At 46.6% G+C, this 17,363-nt stretch overlaps 1 protein-coding gene across 2 annotated transcripts in view; it reads left to right on the forward strand.

The window, feature by feature from the left end:
• Positions 1-3,272: 3,272 nt before the first annotated feature.
• The window catches only part of PCBP3 (poly(rC) binding protein 3), a 111,845-nt gene continuing 97,754 nt past the window's right edge, over positions 3,273-17,363 (forward strand). The window contains exons 1-2 of one of the 2 annotated variants that reach the window (XM_084820330.1): positions 4,537-4,585; positions 9,083-9,146. The gene's annotated coding sequence lies outside the window, so the exon portion shown is untranslated. Of the gene's footprint in view, positions 3,337-4,536; positions 4,586-9,082; positions 9,147-17,363 lie in introns of those variants that run through there. The other variant, XM_084820339.1, reaches the window with a different exon arrangement.

A 17,363-nucleotide genomic window follows, 5' to 3' on the forward strand; every position in this document is an offset into this window, starting at 1 on the left:
GTGTGCGTGAGAGAGAGAGAGAGAGAGAGAGAGAGCGCAGTGACGATGATAGGAGGTGCATGAGTGGTGCCTTATGAGAGCTTATTAGCTGGCTGTGTTGCTGGGTGGCCTGTGGGCGTGCTATGCATGGGAACTCATGACTGGTTGGTTGGGGTGTAATTTGAGGGGACAGAGCAGGCTTGGCTTTTTTTTTCCTTGCCAGGATTCTTTTTCTTTTCCTAGTGTTACTGTTGGGGCTGCACCAGCACAGCCAATTTTCAATAGAGGGAATTTTCTGCCATGATAAGCCTCTCAACACTTAGGATTGCTCTTGCCTCAGCAGGAGCAACCCCAGTAGCCAGGCCAGCCAGGCACAGCATGTCACATAGAAGTGGGGGCAGGTGAGCGAGCTCTGCATTGAGGGCCCCCACCCCATCATGCACTGTGCCTGCTGCACACAGGAGCTGGTTGCTGCACCCATGTGAGGTCTCGGAGCCCCCATCCACAGATGTATGAAACTGCTGCAGGGAAGTGGGGATGGCACACGCCTTCTCCATCAGAGCCCTCACCCCACCTGGAGGGTGGCGAGGCCAGGTGCGGGGCAGCAGCAACGGCCTGCCACACTTCTGATCCATAGGGGCCATGTCCAGGAGTGTGGGGACCCCTTTTCCTCACCACCGCCCACTTCCACTTCTTTCCTCTGGCCCCATCACACCCTCAGAGCTGGTCTCAGTCTCCCCACCAGTGTCCTTACTGTCCACTACAAGCAGATCTTCCTCTCCACAATGAGGCCATCAGCCTCTCCCCCATGTAGATAACATCTTCCTGCCCAAGAACCAGCAACCTGGATGACAGCATCATCAGGGTAGGCAGGGCAGTGGCCATTACACCAATGGGGAGAGGGGGATGTGGGTCAATCCAAGGTTCCATTCTGGCAACCATGAGAGCCAGAATATAGAGCCAGTGCCCTGGGGGCAGACCATGTAGTGCTTCCATGACACTGTGAAGCCCTGTTGGGATACGAGTGGAAAATGTTGAGGGAGGAGGGGAAGGCTGTCAGCACCATCACCAGGTCACACCATCCAGGATAGGTGGGCTCCATACATACCCAGCCCATGAACCCTACTCAAGGAGGTCCAGCCTCAGCTGACTGATGCAGCAGAAGCCACACATATATTTTTCAGGAATCACCGAGGGATGTCAGAGAATTCTGCCACGGATCTCGGTGAGGCCGAATGCCCCCCGAACTCCATGGCAGAACGGCCTGCCATCCCCCCGCCCCCCGCGGATCCCCCCCGGGACGAGACTTACCTGGGGCGGATGTTTCAGACGGCGGCGGCTTCAGCGGCTTCGGCGGCTGGTCTTCCGACTGGCTGCCACCGCTGCCGCCACCATTTGCAGCCTTCCCCCCCCATTCATGATAGGCTACGTAAAGACTTACATAGCCTATCACGTCTGGGTTAAAAAAAAAAAACATGTACGCAAATGGTGGCGGCTACGGCCACCGCCATTTGTGTTCCCTCTTTTTGGTTGTCTTCGTCTACGTAAATATTTATGTAGACGAAGATGGCGAAACTAAGGGGGAACGCAAATAGCATAGTGGATGCTATTTGCGTTCCCCCTTAGTTTCGCCATCTTCGTCTACGTAAATATTTACGTAGACTAAGACAACCAAAAATAGGGAACGCAAATGTTGGCGGCTGTAGCAGCCGCCATTTGCGTACGCGTTTTTTTTTTAAACCCAGACATGATAGGCTACGTAAGTCTTTTCGTAGCCTATTACGGCTGAATACAGGGATGCAAACGGCAGCGGCTATGGCCACCACCATTTGCGTCCCTGCTAGCCAGTGGCCGGATGTCCAGCTGCTGGTGGAGCCAGCTGGCCAGGATTCCGGGGGGAGGGACGGATCACCTCCCCCCCCCAGCGGAACCTGGCGGAGCCAGGTAAGGGGGGTTTCGTACATCCCTAGAATCACCTAAACAGGCAAACAGGATTGCCCACCTCCCAGTCCTCAGGTGGAATGACTTCAGCTGGCCAAGGCTCCCCATGCTGCTCTATGCCAGGGCAGGGAGTGGTCCCTGGTGGTGAAGCATCCTGAGAAGACTTCTCCGGGCCAGCCAGCAATTTGTCAGCAGTGTCAGGGGCCCTCCTTCTTCTGAAGACCTTGCATGGAGAGTCACCTCCAACAGTGGGAGAGGCCATATGGGCAGTACTGATCATGGAGAGACTCCATGGGAAAGGACCAGATTGATCAGCCCCGTGAACTGATGAAGATACATTCTGTAATAATTGAACATTGCCTCTGTTGAGCCTGACATCAATTCCTATCAACATAGGTGTAAGAAGTCACAACCATTTGGGGCCTTAACCCTGAAATCTGGCACAAATGACAAATAACATAAAATATATTCCCACTCGAACTGTTGATTATTATCAAAGCGGAGAAATTATTTTTTGTCCAAGAGATCTGGAGGAGAGAGAAAAAACCCTACTAGGTGCAGTAGTTGTTATTTTTTAATCCTCTCAGTCTCTGGGACTTGGGATGGGGTAAGAGGGAAAAGACTACAGCCTCCTTCCAAATCCTACCAGTTGAACTTCTATTGAAGACAAATTCCACCCATATTTAATCTTGTGTTGAAGTGGGGCAGGGTGTTTGACAAAGAGGGAATGAGACTTCCTTTTTTGAATGCAAAATTCAGGGTCAAAGTAGATCCAATGTGAGAGATCCATGGATCATGCGGTGGTATTGGGGTAGGAGCATTACCCCTTTTACTCCATACCCTTTTCCTGCTTAAAATCCTCCTTCCCCAAGTATTTGCTTCAGAGAGAAAACTGGCATGTTTCATATGTGTACCTTTTGTATTTTGCCATGTCAGCATTCTCTTGTTTATCTCTGAGTTTTCTCAGTTTGTTTAGGGCTGTCAACATTTACATATAAATGCTGACATTCATTAAATGTCAGGCCTATACAAATATATTCCCTTTTTCTTTTTCCTACTACGTCATGTCTTCAGATTGTGAGCTTGTAGGTCCCACTGCTTTCAAAGTCTCTCCAAGACAATGGAGGGAGATTTTCCCTTTGCAGCCTTGGAGAACAGCATGACCACTCACTACCTTCAGGGCTCCATGCAAATCAGAGAAGGGAGGGGGGAACTGCACAGAGACTAGGTGGTTTTGCAAACCTCTCCAGCTCAGTGGAACAGGAAGCCCCCACCCACAACCCTTCCCTCAGAGTGCTAAGGAATGTAACAAGAAAATACAAAGCATTCATTGGTGATAGTGGTTGCATCTCAATGCAAGAAGGAAATGTGGGGAAGGCGAAGCTGCAGAGGGAGGGGCAGAACTTGAATACTAAGGTGATCTACATGTAGCTGGAGTTGCTCTGCTCTGTTCTATTTAAATTTCAGTATACGTGAGTTCCCAAAAGGAACAGGAAGAAGAATGGGGGTTGGGGGGGGGGATATTTGAGAGCGAGAGAGAGGAACAACCGTCTGCAGGTGATGTTGACTGGATGATCCATAAGAAGTGAGTGAACAAGGATGGTAATTCTGGTCTAAACAGCTAGACTGTGAGCAGCCATAGTATATCAAAATGGCTGCTGTACAAAATATATACAGATTGAGATACACAGAGCATCTTTAGGATAATGGGTAGTAGCCGTAAAAGATGGATGGACTAACTACAAGGACAGATAACATTGTCATGTCCTACTTCTCAACCGCCTGCGGCATCTGACGTACTGCCAGGAGACAGAGTGATAGCGCTGAAATATATTTGCCAGCAGAAATCCTCCTCAAAATTCTCTTGTGCAAAAGCTGATATTGAATATTTGGCAAATATTTTGACATCAATATTTGACATACAATGAGCTTTTATTTATGAGAGCCGTTATATGAAATTTGGCAGATCTAATTACTGACAGTGAGTGTAATTTAATGTTCAACTTAATGTATTTGATAGCCATTATTTGGTATGTCATCAGTTTGGGCATTAGTCCAGAGAAGGTCATTTGAAATCAATGGGACAGTTTCCCATTGATCTCATGGAATGAAAGCACAACTGTTCTTTAATTCACTAGGGCCTTGATATTTATAATTAGCATAATATTTATACATATATAACAGGCAATTAGATATTCTGACTATAAAATAGAATGTGCTGTACTTCTATATGCTATTTTACATATTCATCATTTCACACCTGAAATTCATGAATGGAAAATGCAACATGTAATGACTACTATATGGGAATAGGTCAGAGAAAGACACATTTTGAAAGTAGTACAGCAGTATGTCCCTCTTTCAGCCTGATTCTGCACAAAGGTAGGCACACCTAATGAATTACCGTGTATCTGAGTTGGAGCTAGCTAAGTACATAGTGAATGTTCAGATGCCTGAGCGATTCAACAGAGTGTTCCCCTGCATTAAAGTGTAACATCAAAGAGACTAGCCACCGTGAGTAGGGAAGAATTCTAAGTCCCATAGGAGAACATTGGAGGGGAAAGTATCAAGGGCTCAGTAGGCTTTATGCTGTTGTGAGAGGACTGAAAATTATTTGCCTGGGGAAAGTGTGGTACAGATGGTCTATCTTACATTAATTCCCAAAGTACAAATATTCATACTGACAATGTGTTCAGAACCTTATGATTAATGGCCTCATACTATTTACATGGCCTTGCACAGGAATGTAACAGCTTCTCTGAGATCCTGGGGCGGGATTCTGTAGCACAATCCTTCATAGCTTCCTCTGTAGTTCGAGCCCTTAGAATTCTGCAAAAGCAGAGAAGGGCAACCTCTGGCCAACAGGCCTAATCAGCAGGCCCTGCCCACTCCCCTCACCCAGCTCTGCCCCCTGGCCTGGAAGCTACTGGGGGCTTCCTGAGGAGGTGGCGAGAGGAATCCCCTCATTATTATCTCTGATCTAAAGTGTCCTGACACACAGTCACAATTGGTGCTCTTGAACAAGAGCTGTGACTAGGCCTTGTCAATGTAAAACAAGGAATCAGTTGTCTATGGCTGCCAGTTTGCACATTTGCTGCATAGGCACCAACGTTATTGGGTGTGGTTAGCTAGTGGATGGTATTCTTTTTTCTTTCTTTCTGCTTTTCTGGCCTTAAAGAGCATCAGAATGGTTGAGGTTAGCACAAGAGAATTTTGCCATGGAGTGCTGCCTTACTCAAATACTGTAAATTACTGTTGAAGCGTAAGCCACTGCTTGAGCTACCTACCCTTGACACTGAACTTTGGAAACATCCTGCAGCATTCAGGCTGAATATCATATCACAATTTGTCACTTTCAAAATATGCCTGAAAAATTCTGGCAGCCATTCTGAAATCTACTGTACTTATTGATCAATGAGTCCCCATTGCACTTGCATGAACAGAAAGTACGTTTTCGCAATATTTTTGTGATAATCAGTTATTCTCACAATAATTCAGCATTTGTGAATAAAATCATCTTTGTTTTCATAATATTTTAAACTTTTTTGTCCCAAAGCATGTGGATGCTTGCAATATCCCCTTTCATGCCAAACCATCTTCAGCTATTTATGCATCACTGAACCAATGCAGACCAACAACCACAAAGAAACACGTATATGCAAAAACATGGGAAGTGTTGCTGAGATTGAGAAACTGATCAAAACAAGGGTAGGGACTGCCACCTGTGAAACTTCCCTGGAGCCACATGCCAGCAGTAGGCATGGCCAGATCCCAAAGTGGGCATGGCTTCCCCACCCTCTCACTTACAATGCATAGCCTTCATTCCCACGCATCCACAGAACACACACAGATACAGAGCCAGGGCAGCTCCCTCTTCACGCCTACTGCAGTGGTGAAGAGGGAGCTGCTCTTTCAGGAACAGCCACCACCACCACCCTTCAAGGCATTTGAGGCACGTCAAAGCAGCTGCTCCCAGGGAGCTGGCTCCACATAAATCTCGCCTATTCCACACTGAGCCTCTTCAAGGGCGGGTTTGGGGGGACATAGATTAAGGGAGGGGGAGGGGTATCAGTAGAGGCCTCCACTGGCTGGGTGGGAAGGCCTTGTGGACATAAATTGGCCCACAGACTGCGGGCTCCTCACCTGAAATGTAAATTGGCAGTTGAGTTTTCCATAGAAACCAGCTACTTAAAACTGGGAAATGGAACAGCAAACAATAATCCTTTCAGAAGGTTTTGCATCAGTGTAGTGCTACCACTGTCAATTAATGGGATTTGGTTGCTAAATTGGAATCCTAAGCAGGAAAGAAGCTCCCACTGAAGTGAGTGGGCCTACAATACAAATCCTGAAATATGTCTCCACATGTAAGATTGTAACTGAAGCACTGGAGATGCACTTGACTATATGGTCTCCCCTTACCAATCCACCCCTTTGCATATTTTATGGCATGCACAACATAGCCGAACCTTCAGGGTCTCCAAATGAAATCACAAAAAGCCATTTCATGACTTCTTTTGAAATAAGAAGACAAAAGAATATGTGAAGAAGAAAAGCTTTAAATGGCTAACTTCAGGCTGAAAATACAAACTATTATTATAATGCTTCCAAACAACATATTTCTAAAAAATGTTGGGGGGGGTTGTTTTTGTCTACATCTTTGTCTGCAGGGAAATGTCAGCCTGTAGAAGGACACATAAATACAAAGTAAAAAGCCTTTTTCTGTATTGTAGCCCCTGTTTTCACTGAGGTTCTGAACAAAATGCTTACCTTTCAACAGTATGATTAAGAAAAGGCTAATGTAGCTTTCCTGCATGCTGAAGCATGAAGCATGGATAATTTAATAACAGTGATAAACCTTAAAGCCAGGAGCATTTGACAAGCACATGACCCACTTTTTCAATCAATTGAAACATTTTACATAACAATCTGATTCCTAGGCTTTACATTTTCTTTATATAGGAAGAAAGGGCTGGAGCACATTTTAACAACTTCTTGAACTGGGCACACCTCAGATAAATTCCCCTATTAAAGACTTGCAGAACCTTCCCCTTTCTCCATATGCCTCAACGGAAAGAGTCTGAAATCAGAATCACTGATTGGGGCATCCTGGGTCCTTGGAACAACAGGATATGGAATTGAGAACAGCTGTAGCCAGATTTCTTGACTGCAGACCCTTCCCCTTTCTTTATATGAAGAATGAGTATAGCAATTAGCACTCCATGGACATATGAAGAAAGGGAATGATGTGCAAATATAGAAATCAATGGGAAGCACACTTGTCCCCAGTCCTAGGCTCTGTTTGGCAAGAATCCAGGGTGGGCGCAAGGGTACAATTCCATCAATGGATCTTCTTCTCACTCACATTTCTTTTTGCTCCTGCTATAATTATTTTCCATCATTCCTGATACCTAACATTCTACCTCTTTTCAGCCCACCAGTCTCTACTTCTGCCTCTGTGGCCATTTCTACATACGGTATTTATTGTTTGCTCATGATTGGCCACTCACAGAAGTTTGCAGGTCCTTTACACGACATCATTAACCTCCAGGTAGGGATGTCAGAGAATTCCACCACGGACCCCAATGAGGCCGGATTCCAAGAATCTGGCCCCATTGGGGTCCATGGCAGAATGGAGCACTCACCTCCGTGTCCCTCGGGAAACTACATAAATATAATTTGCATAGCCTATCACATGAAAACAGGGATGCAAATGGCGTAGTGGATGCCATTTGTGTCCAGACTTAGCACAGTGATATGGCATGGCAACAGTGGGCGGCTGTATCACCTGTGCTGCGGAGCCAGTGGCTGGCTCCACAGGATCACCATGGAGCGGATCCGGCCTGGTCTGGACAGATTCCAGGGGGAGGGACAGATCACCTCCCCCCCTGCAGATCCCCCCCCCACCTGGAACGGAGTAAGTGATCCACCCATCCTTACCTCCAGGACATCTTCAGTGGTTTTTCATTGGTATCCTGCCTTTAAAAAGATTGGAGATAAGCTGGAATGTTTTTTTTAACCACTATTTCCACGGTTTGTAGTAGAAATAGTGTGTAGTGCCAGGGTACCATGATAATTCCAACACTAGATGCCAGTGTTTCATTGAAAAATATTAGGGATGTACGTAGGGATGTACGAAAGGCACTTACCTGGTCCCGCAGCTTGCTTCGCAGTGGGGGGGAGGCGCTTCGGTTCTCCCCCCAAAGTTCAGGCTGGGGGGGAGGCGCCCCGCCTCGCCCGGCCGAAATTCAGGCCGGGGAGAAGTGCCCCGTCTCCCCGGCCACGAAATACAAAAGTGAAAAGAAAAAAAAAACACCCGTGATAGGCTACGTAACGATTAACGTAGCCTATCACAGCTAGATTTCCAAAGTCAGCCGTGATAGGCTACGTAAATCGTTATGTAGCCTATCACGGCTGACTTTGAAAAGAAAATGTGTATGCAAATGGCGGCGCCCATGGGCGCCGCCATTTGCGTTCCTTATTTGGGCCCGGGTAGTCTACGTAAAGATTTACGTAGACTACGGCGAAAATGAGGGCAACGCAAATAGCGTTCCCTTATTTTTGCCGTAGTCTATGTAAATCTTTACGTAGACTAGACGTGCCAAAATAAGGAATGCAAATGGCGGCGCCCATGAGCCGCCGCCATTTGCGTATGTGCTTTTTTCTTTTTTTTTCAAAGTCACCCATGATAGGCTACGTGATGATTTATGTAGCCTATCACGGCTGACTTTGGGAATCTAGCCATGATAGGCTACGTAAATCGTTACGTAGCCTATCATGGGTGTGTGTTGTTGTTTTTTTACTTTACTTTTTTTTTTGCAATGGCGGCGGCGGCTGCCGGTCAAGAGACCGGCCGCCGCCCCCGACGAACCGCCGCCAAACCGCCGCCGGGACCCGCCGCCGAGAGGGACATTCGGCCACAGTAAGTCCCATCCCGGGGGGGCGGGGGGCCGGCGGAGAATTTCCCCACCAATTTCGGGGGGCCGAATCTGTTGGCATTCGGCCTCCCTGAGATCCGTGGAGAAATTCCCAGAAATTCTCCGCCATCCCTAGCGAAATGTGTACCTTCCATGCTGCTTGACTTCCTCAGTTTGCGGCCAGTGCTCTGTTCCACCGTTCACAAGCCCCTGGAATTCTCTTTTTTTCCGCTCTGAAAATTACAAAGATAAATCCATACTGACAACCATAATTCCGGTGCCCAGCTGTCTCCGTGAGTCTGCATAACTTCCGTAAGTATCGCTATTTTTCTTAAATATTTGCATATGTTTTAAAAAATTGAAATCCTCCGTCTCCGTTTACTTTCAGCCAGAACACTTCCTCTTTCTAGGGGCTTCCCAAAAGAAGGTTGTCTTAGGTGTGCCTGAGTGATAAACTATTTGTTTAAAGCAACGCTGTTTTAAAGAAAGAAGAAACCTTTTAAAATGACCATGCCGCTCCAGGACCGCACCTAAGACAGTCTTCTTTTGGGAAGCCCCTAGGAATAGAAAGTGTTTTGGCTGAAAATAAACGGAGACGGAGGATTTCAATTTAAAAAGAACACCCACAAACAAGGCGGTGAGCATAATTCATTTTTAAAAAAAACTTATGTATTTATTATCGGAATATACTACACTTAGGAATGTACGAAAGGTCCCGCAGCTTGCTTCGCGGTGGGGGGGAGGCGCTTCGGTTCTCCCCCCGAAGTTCAGGCCGGGGGGGCAGGCCCCCGCCTCGCCCGGCTGAAATTCAGGCCGGGGAGAAGCGCCCCGTCTCCCCGACCGCGAAATACAAAAGTGGGGGGAAAAAACACACACACCCGTGATAAGCTATGTAACGATTTACGTAGTCTATCACGGCTAGATTTCCAAACTCAGCCGTGATAGGCTACGCAAATCGTTACATAGCCTATCACGGGTGACTTCGGGGGAAAAAAATGGGCCCATGGGCGCCACCATTTGCGTTCCTTATTTGGTCCCAGGTAGTCTACATTGGGGAAGGAAATGGCAACCCACTCCAGTATTTTTGCCAAGAAAACCCCATGGAACGTATCACAAGGCTAAAAGCGATGACGCCGGAAGATGAGCTGCTCAGGTCGGAAGGTGTCCAATCTACTACTGGGGAAGAGCAGAGGGTATTTCCAAGTAGCGCCAGAAAGAGTGAAGCGGCTGGGCCAAAGCCGAAAGGACACTCAGCTGTGGATGTGTCTGGTGGTGAAAAGAAAATCCGATGCTGTAAAGAACAATATTGTTTAGGAACCTGGAATGTCAGATCAATGAATCAGGGTAAGCTGGAGGTGGTCAAACATGAGATGGCAAGATTGAACATCGACATCTTGGGAATCAGTGAACTAAAATGGACAGGCATGGGCGAATTTAATTCAGGTGACCATCATATCTACTATTGTGGGCAAGAATCCCTTAGAAGAAATGGAGTAGCACTCATAGTCAACAAAAGGGTGGGAAAAGCAGTACTGGGGTACAATCTTAAAAATGATAGAATGATCTCAGTACGAATCCAAGGCAAACCATTCAACATCACAGTAATTCAAGTCTATGCCCCAACCACTGAGGCCGAAGAAGGCTGAGGTTGATCGGTTCTATGAAGACCTACAACACCTTCTAGGACTAACACCAAAAAAAGATGTCCTCTTCATCATAGGGGATTGGAATGCTAAAGTAGGAAGTCAAGAAATCACTGGGATAACAGGCAGGCATGGCCTTGGTGTACAAAATGAAGCAGGACAAAAGCTAATAGAGTTTTGCCAAGAGAACACGCTGATCATAGCGAACACTCTTTTCCAACAGCACAAGAGACGACTCTACACATGGACATCACCAGATGGTCAATATCGAAAACAGATTATGTCCTTTGCAGCCAAAGATGGAGAAGCTCCATACAGTCAGTCAAAACAAGACCTGGAGCTGACTGTGGCTCAGATCATGAGCTGCTTCTTGCAAAATTTCGGCTTAAATTGAAGAACGTCGGGAAAACCACTAAACCATTCAGGTATGACCTAAATCATATCCCTTATGAATATACAGTGGAGGTGAGGAATAGATTTCAGGAATTAGACCTGATAGACAGAGTGCCTGAGGAACTATGGACAGAGGTCCGTAACATTGTTCAGGAGGCAGCAACGAAATCCATCCCAAAGAAAAAGAAATGCAAGAAAGCCAAGTGGGTGTCTGAGGAGGCTTTACAAGTAGCTGAGGAAAGAAGGGAAGCAAAAAGCAAGGGAGAAAGGGGAAGAGATATCCAACGGAATGCAGAGTTCCAGAGAACAGCAAGGGGAGACAAGAAGGCCTTCTTCAATGAACAATGCAAAGAAATCGAGGAAAACAACAGAATGGGAAAGACTAGAGATCACTTCAAGAAAATCGGAGATCTCAAGGGAACATTTTGGGCAAAGACGGGCATGATAAAGGACAAAGAAGGCAGGGACCTAACAGATGCAGATGAGATTAAGAAGAGGTGGCAAGAATACACAGAAGAACTATACAGGAAAGATCTGAATGTCCCTGATAGCCATGATAGTGCGGTCACTGAACTTGAGCCAGACATCCTAGAGAGTGAAGTCAAGTGGGCCTTAGCAAGCATTACTAACAACAAAGCTAGTGGAGATGACAGTATTCCAGCTGAGCTATTTAAAATCCTAAAAGATGATGCTATTAAAGTGCTGCATTCAATATGCCAACAAATTTGGAACACTCAACAATGGCCGCAAGACTGGAAAAGGTCAGTTGACATTCCAATTCCAAAGAAGGGCAATGCCAAAGAGTGTTCAAACTACCGCACAATTGCACTCATTTCACATGCCAGCAAGGTGATGCTCAAAATCCTACAAGCTAGGCTTCAGCAGTATGCGAACCGAGAACTACCGGAAGTACAAGCTGGGTTTCGAAGAGGCAGAGGAACTAGAGATCAAATCGCCAACATTCTCTGGATCATGAAGAAAGCAAGAGAATTCCAGAAAAACGTCTATTTCTGCTTCATTGACTATGCTAAAGCCTTTGATTGTGTGGATCACAACAAACTGTGGCAAATTCTTAAAGTGTTGGGAGTACCAGACCACCTTACCTTTCTCCTGAGAAACCTGTACGAGGGTCAAGAAGCAACAGTAAGAACCAGACATGGAACAACCGAGTGGTTCAAAATTGGGAAAGGAGTACGACAAGGCTGCATATTGTCACCCTGCTTATTTAACTTATGTGCAGAGTACATCATGAGAAATGCTGGGTTGGATGAATCACAGGTCGGAATTAAGATTGCTGGGAGAATTATCAACAACCTCCGATATGCAGACGATACCACCCTAATGGCAGAAAGCGAAGAGGATCTAAAGAGCCTCTTGTTGAGGGTGAAAGAGGAGAGTGCAAAAGCTGGTTTGAAACTCAACATTAAAAAAACTAAGATCATGGCATCCGGCCCCATCACTTCCTGGCATATAGAAGGGGAAGAGATGGAAGCAGTGACAGATTTTACTTTCTTGGGCTCCAAGATCACCGCAGACAGTGACTGTAGCCATGAAATTAAAAGACGCTTGCTCCTTGGGAGGAAAGCTATGGCAAACCTAGACAGCATAGTAAGAAGCAGAGACATCACCTTGCCGACAAAGGTCCATCTAATCAAAGCTATGGTTTTCCCAGTAGGCTGTGAGAGCTGGACTATAAGGAAGGCTGAGCGCCGAAGAATTGATACTTTCGAACTGTGGTGCTAGAGAAGACTCTTACGAGTCCCCTGGACTGCAAGGAGGTCAAATCAGTCCATCCTAAAGGAAATCAACCCTGAGTGCTCATTGGAAGGACAGATACTGAAACTGAAGCTCAAATATTTTGGCCACCTAATGCGAAGAGAAAGCTGTCTGGAAAAGACCCTGATGCTGGGAAAGACTGAAGGCAAAAGGAGAAGGGGACGGCAGAGGATGAGATGGCTAGATAGCATCACCGATGCAATGAATATGAACTTGAGCACACTCCGGGAGAGAGCGGAGGACAGGAAGACCTGGCGTGCTATGGTCCATGGGGTCACGAAGAGTCGGACACGACTGAACGACTGAACAACAACAACAAGTCTACGTAAAGATTTACGTAGACTATGGCGAAAATAAGGGCAACGCTATTTGCGTTGCCCTTATTTTCGCCGTGGTCTACGTAAATCTTTACGTAGACTACCCGGGACCAATAAGGAACGCAAATGGCCACGCCCATGGGCGCCACCATTTGCGTATGCGTTTTTTTTTTCTTTTTCAAAGTCACCCGTGATAGGCTACATAATGATTTACATAGCCTATCACGGCTGACTTTGGAAATCTAGCCATGATAGGCTACGTAAATCGTTATGTAGCCTATCATGTCTTTTTTTTTTTTACTTTATTTTGTAATGGCGGTGGTTTTTTTTTACTTTATTTTGTAATGGCTGCCGCCCCCAATGAACCGCCACCGAACCGCCGCCGGGACCCCCCGCCGAGAGGGACATTCAAGGGAGGTAAGTCCCATCCCGGGGGGGCGGGGGGCGGAGAATTTCACCGCCAATTTCGGGGAGCAGAATGCGTTGGCATTCGGCCTCCCTGAGATTCGTGGAGAAATTCTCCACCATCCCTAACTGTGTTTTTATTCACAAAAATTTCGCAACTCTTTGCGGATGATGAAAAAAAGCCGCATGACTGCTGGCTCCGCAGGACCTCGTGGTGCCATTCCGCAGAGGATTCCGTGGCACGAACTGAAGGGAATTCGATCCCATTTCAGTCCGTGGCAGAATTCTCTGACATCCCTAAAAAATACAGAAAGCCCCAATAAGGCTGCCGAGAAAGGGTGTCACATTGGTCGTCTAAAGGAGCCAATGCTAATCATGCCACAGAAACAGAAGCAAAATGTAGGGCTGCAGGATTTTCCATTAATGTAAAGACACCCTACATTTCAGAATATCAACAATTCTTGGTGTCTGCATTTGAGAAACCTATTTATGAAGGCTGTCCTGGATAATGGAGTATTCTCTCCCTGCCCCCAGCACACACACAGGGGGCATTTCCCTCGCTGAACATCCGAACCCGGCCTTTCTGTATTTTATGTCAGGGGTAGGCATTTCTCGTTGTTACAAAAATGGTGAGCCCATTTTGCTACCCAAGGCCATGTTTCCATGACAATGGAAGGAGAAGTTAATGGAGGAGTACCGGATTTTTAAAAAGGAATCAGCTTTGCTGTGAGCAGGGTTCCATGAGCAGATTCTCCGGACCAGTAAAAATCTCTTCACAGAACATACTTCCTGGTGGAGGTTAGAGTAGATGTCATCTGACTGGCAGGGGCTGCTCAACCAATAAGAGAGACTTTCTTATCTCCCCTTTCTCCTTTCCCACGAAAGTCCAGATACACCTGCATTTCAGGAGCAAGCCTCATTGAGCACAATGGGAGTTACTTCTGAGTGATATGCTTGGGCTGGGAAAGGGGGGAGAACACAAAGACAGAAACCAGCCCCCATTTTAACCTGCAGGACCTCATTGACCACAATGGCAGTTACTTCTGAGGAGACAGTAATGGGTTTGCTGTGGGAAAGAGAGCAGTAAACACAAAGACAGAAACCAGCCCCCATTGTAACCTGCAGGATATCTGTAATGAAGCTGGGAGGTACTTACTTCCTAAGGCAATGAATCAGAGTCTCAAGATCATGATTAATTGCTTAATCACACTTAGTTGGGCTTAAAAGTAGGGTTGGCGGAGAATTTCTCCCCGAAACTTCGGGGGGCCGAGCGCCAACGTGTTCAGCCCCCCGAACAAGTTTCGGGGAGAAATTCTCCACCCCCCCGCCCCCCCCCCCGGGACGGGACTTACCTTTCCCGAATGTCCCTCCCAGCGGCGGGTCCCAGCGGCGGTTCGTCGGGTCTTCGTCAGGGTCGGGGGCGGCAGCCGATCTTTCGACCGGCTACCGCCGCCGCCATTCCAATAAAACTAAAAAAAAAAAAACGCCCCTGTGATAGGCTACGTGACGATTAACGTAGCCTATCACGGCTAGATTTGCAAAGTCAGCCGTGATAGGCTACGTCAATCGTCACGTAGCCTATCACGGGTGACTTTAAAAAAAAAAAAGCGTGTACGGCTAATGGCGGCCCCCATAGGGAGCCGCCATTCACGTTCCTTATTTGGTCGCTGTAGTCTACGTAAATCTTTACATAGACTACGGCAAAAATAAGGGCAACGCTATTTGCGTTGCCCTTATTTTCGCCGTAGTCTACGTAAAGATTTACGTAGACTACAGTGACCAAATAAGGAACACGAATGGCGGCTCCCTATGGGGGCCGCCATTTGCGTATGCGCTTTTCTTTTTTTTTTTAAAGTCACCCGTGATAGGCTACGTGACGATTAACGTAGCCTATCACGGCTGACTTTGCAGATCTAGCCGTGATAGGCTACGTTAATCGTCATGTAGCCTATCACGGGGGCGTTGTTTTTTTTTTACTTTTTATTTCGCGGCCGGGCGAGGCGAGGCGCCTCCTCCCCGGCCTGAATTTCGGCCGGGCGAGGCGGGAAGCCTCCCCCCCCCAGGCCTGAACTTCGGGGGGAGAGCAGCAAAGTGCCTCCCCCCCACCGCGAAAAGCTGCGAGACCAGGTAAGTGACTTTCGTGCACCCCTACTTAAAAGTGTACCATTTCAATTGAGGGGGAATTTCTGTAGTTCTGATCTGGGCATTCAAAGGCAAGCCTCATTGACCGCAATGGGATTTACTTCTGAGGAGACATTAATGGGTTTGTTGTGGGAAAGAGACGGAAACCGCCCCCAAGTGAGCCAGCAAGCCTCACTTCAAACTGTAGGCAAGGTCGATGTTCCCATTTGAATTCCCTGGAGGCATTCCTTTGTAGCCTGAGAGTCTTCAAGGATTTGTATCTGTAATGAATCTGTTGATAATGAATTAAAGGCCTGAGACTGAAGCCTCTCTATTTGTGTGTGTGAGTACATCAGGAAAGAGGGGGCCCAAGGGAAATGTGACAGCTTGCCTACAGTTTGGCTTGCTGCCTAGACTAACTTAGGGAGGGATGTCTTGCCCTTCCACTGATGCTTCCCTACGTCGCCTCTCACACATCGCTAACCAAGTCGACTGTCTGAGCTCCGCCCCTGATGTTTCCCTCTTAGCTCTGCACCATAGTCTAGCATCCCTTAGGTCACAGTCCTCACTCTCCTCCTCCTCCTGGCTTCTCACAGAGGGGGGCAGGGGGGGCTTCAGGCCTGGCCATCTGGTAGTTAGTAACCTGAGAAGCATGCCTACCCATATCTGAACTGGCTTGGGAAAATGCATCCCCCTGTTCTGGCTATTCCTCTTCTGAACCTGAGAAGTTTCAGAACTATCTACCTATCTCCCTGCACTCAGAATCAATCCTGACATCCTGAATCAGACCATATTTATACAGTTTCTAAAATATTACTTCACTGTCAATATGTCAATAATAATAATTGCTGTTTCATACATTTAGGTTCACAATCTTGACTTCTAAAACAATCCTGCATGATCAAAGCACACATACAAAAACTTTAAAATACTCTTCAAGTTAGATACAATTAATTTTGATATATGCCTTTGGTAAAGCACTTTTTTACTCAAAGTTTACTAATTAAACGTAAGTACATAAATTTGTCTAGACATCTATATATCAGACTTTTAATACTTTACACAATATTTTTTGCTCATTAATTGATAAGTGAAAACTTTAAGTTCACTTTGACCCTGAATAATACTGTTTGATATCTCTCTATTCCTCACATAACCCTCTTCATCTTTAGTGATGGGTTATAATTCAGCATTTTCTCTTTGGATATTATCTGAACTACTGTGCCAATTACATTTTGATAACAACTGCCTAAAGTTAATTGTGAACTGATTTTTTACCTTGCTTATCAGTACCAGTTACCTTATTATTTATTTAATTCTCTGGATTCCTAATTACTAAGGAGTAGGGATGTATGAAAACCCTTACCTCCAATCCGGCGGAGGTCCGCGGAGGGGAGGCGATCCGTTCCTCCCCCCCGGAATCCTTGCCGGTCAGCTCTGCTCCGCAAGCGATACGGCCACCATTGTGGTCCGTGTCACTGTCTGAGTGGAAAGAGGAAGCGATACGGATGCAAATGGCATCAACTACGCCATTTGCATCCCCGTTTCTTCTCGTGATAAGCTACGCATCTTTATTTACGTAGATATTCACGTAGCCTATAGTGTAAAAAAAAAACGGGGATGCAAATAGCGTCCACTATGCCGTTTGCATCCCTGTTTTTTCACACGATAGGCTATGTAAGTATCTACGTAAATAAAGACATGTAGCCTATCACGAGAAGAAAGAGGGATGCCAATGGCATAGTGGACGCTATTTCCATCCGATCACTTCCTGGTTCCGCTCAGGACAGTGGAACGGAATCGGCCGGGCAGGGAGATTCGGCCTGTTGTGTCCGGGGTGGCAGGGGTAAGTACATTCGTTCTGCCACGGACTC

This window comes from Heloderma suspectum, chromosome 1 (genome assembly GCF_057233095.1).
Source record: "Heloderma suspectum isolate Gila_16-S chromosome 1, 16-S_ref, whole genome shotgun sequence".
NCBI lineage: Eukaryota > Metazoa > Chordata > Lepidosauria > Squamata > Helodermatidae > Heloderma > Heloderma suspectum.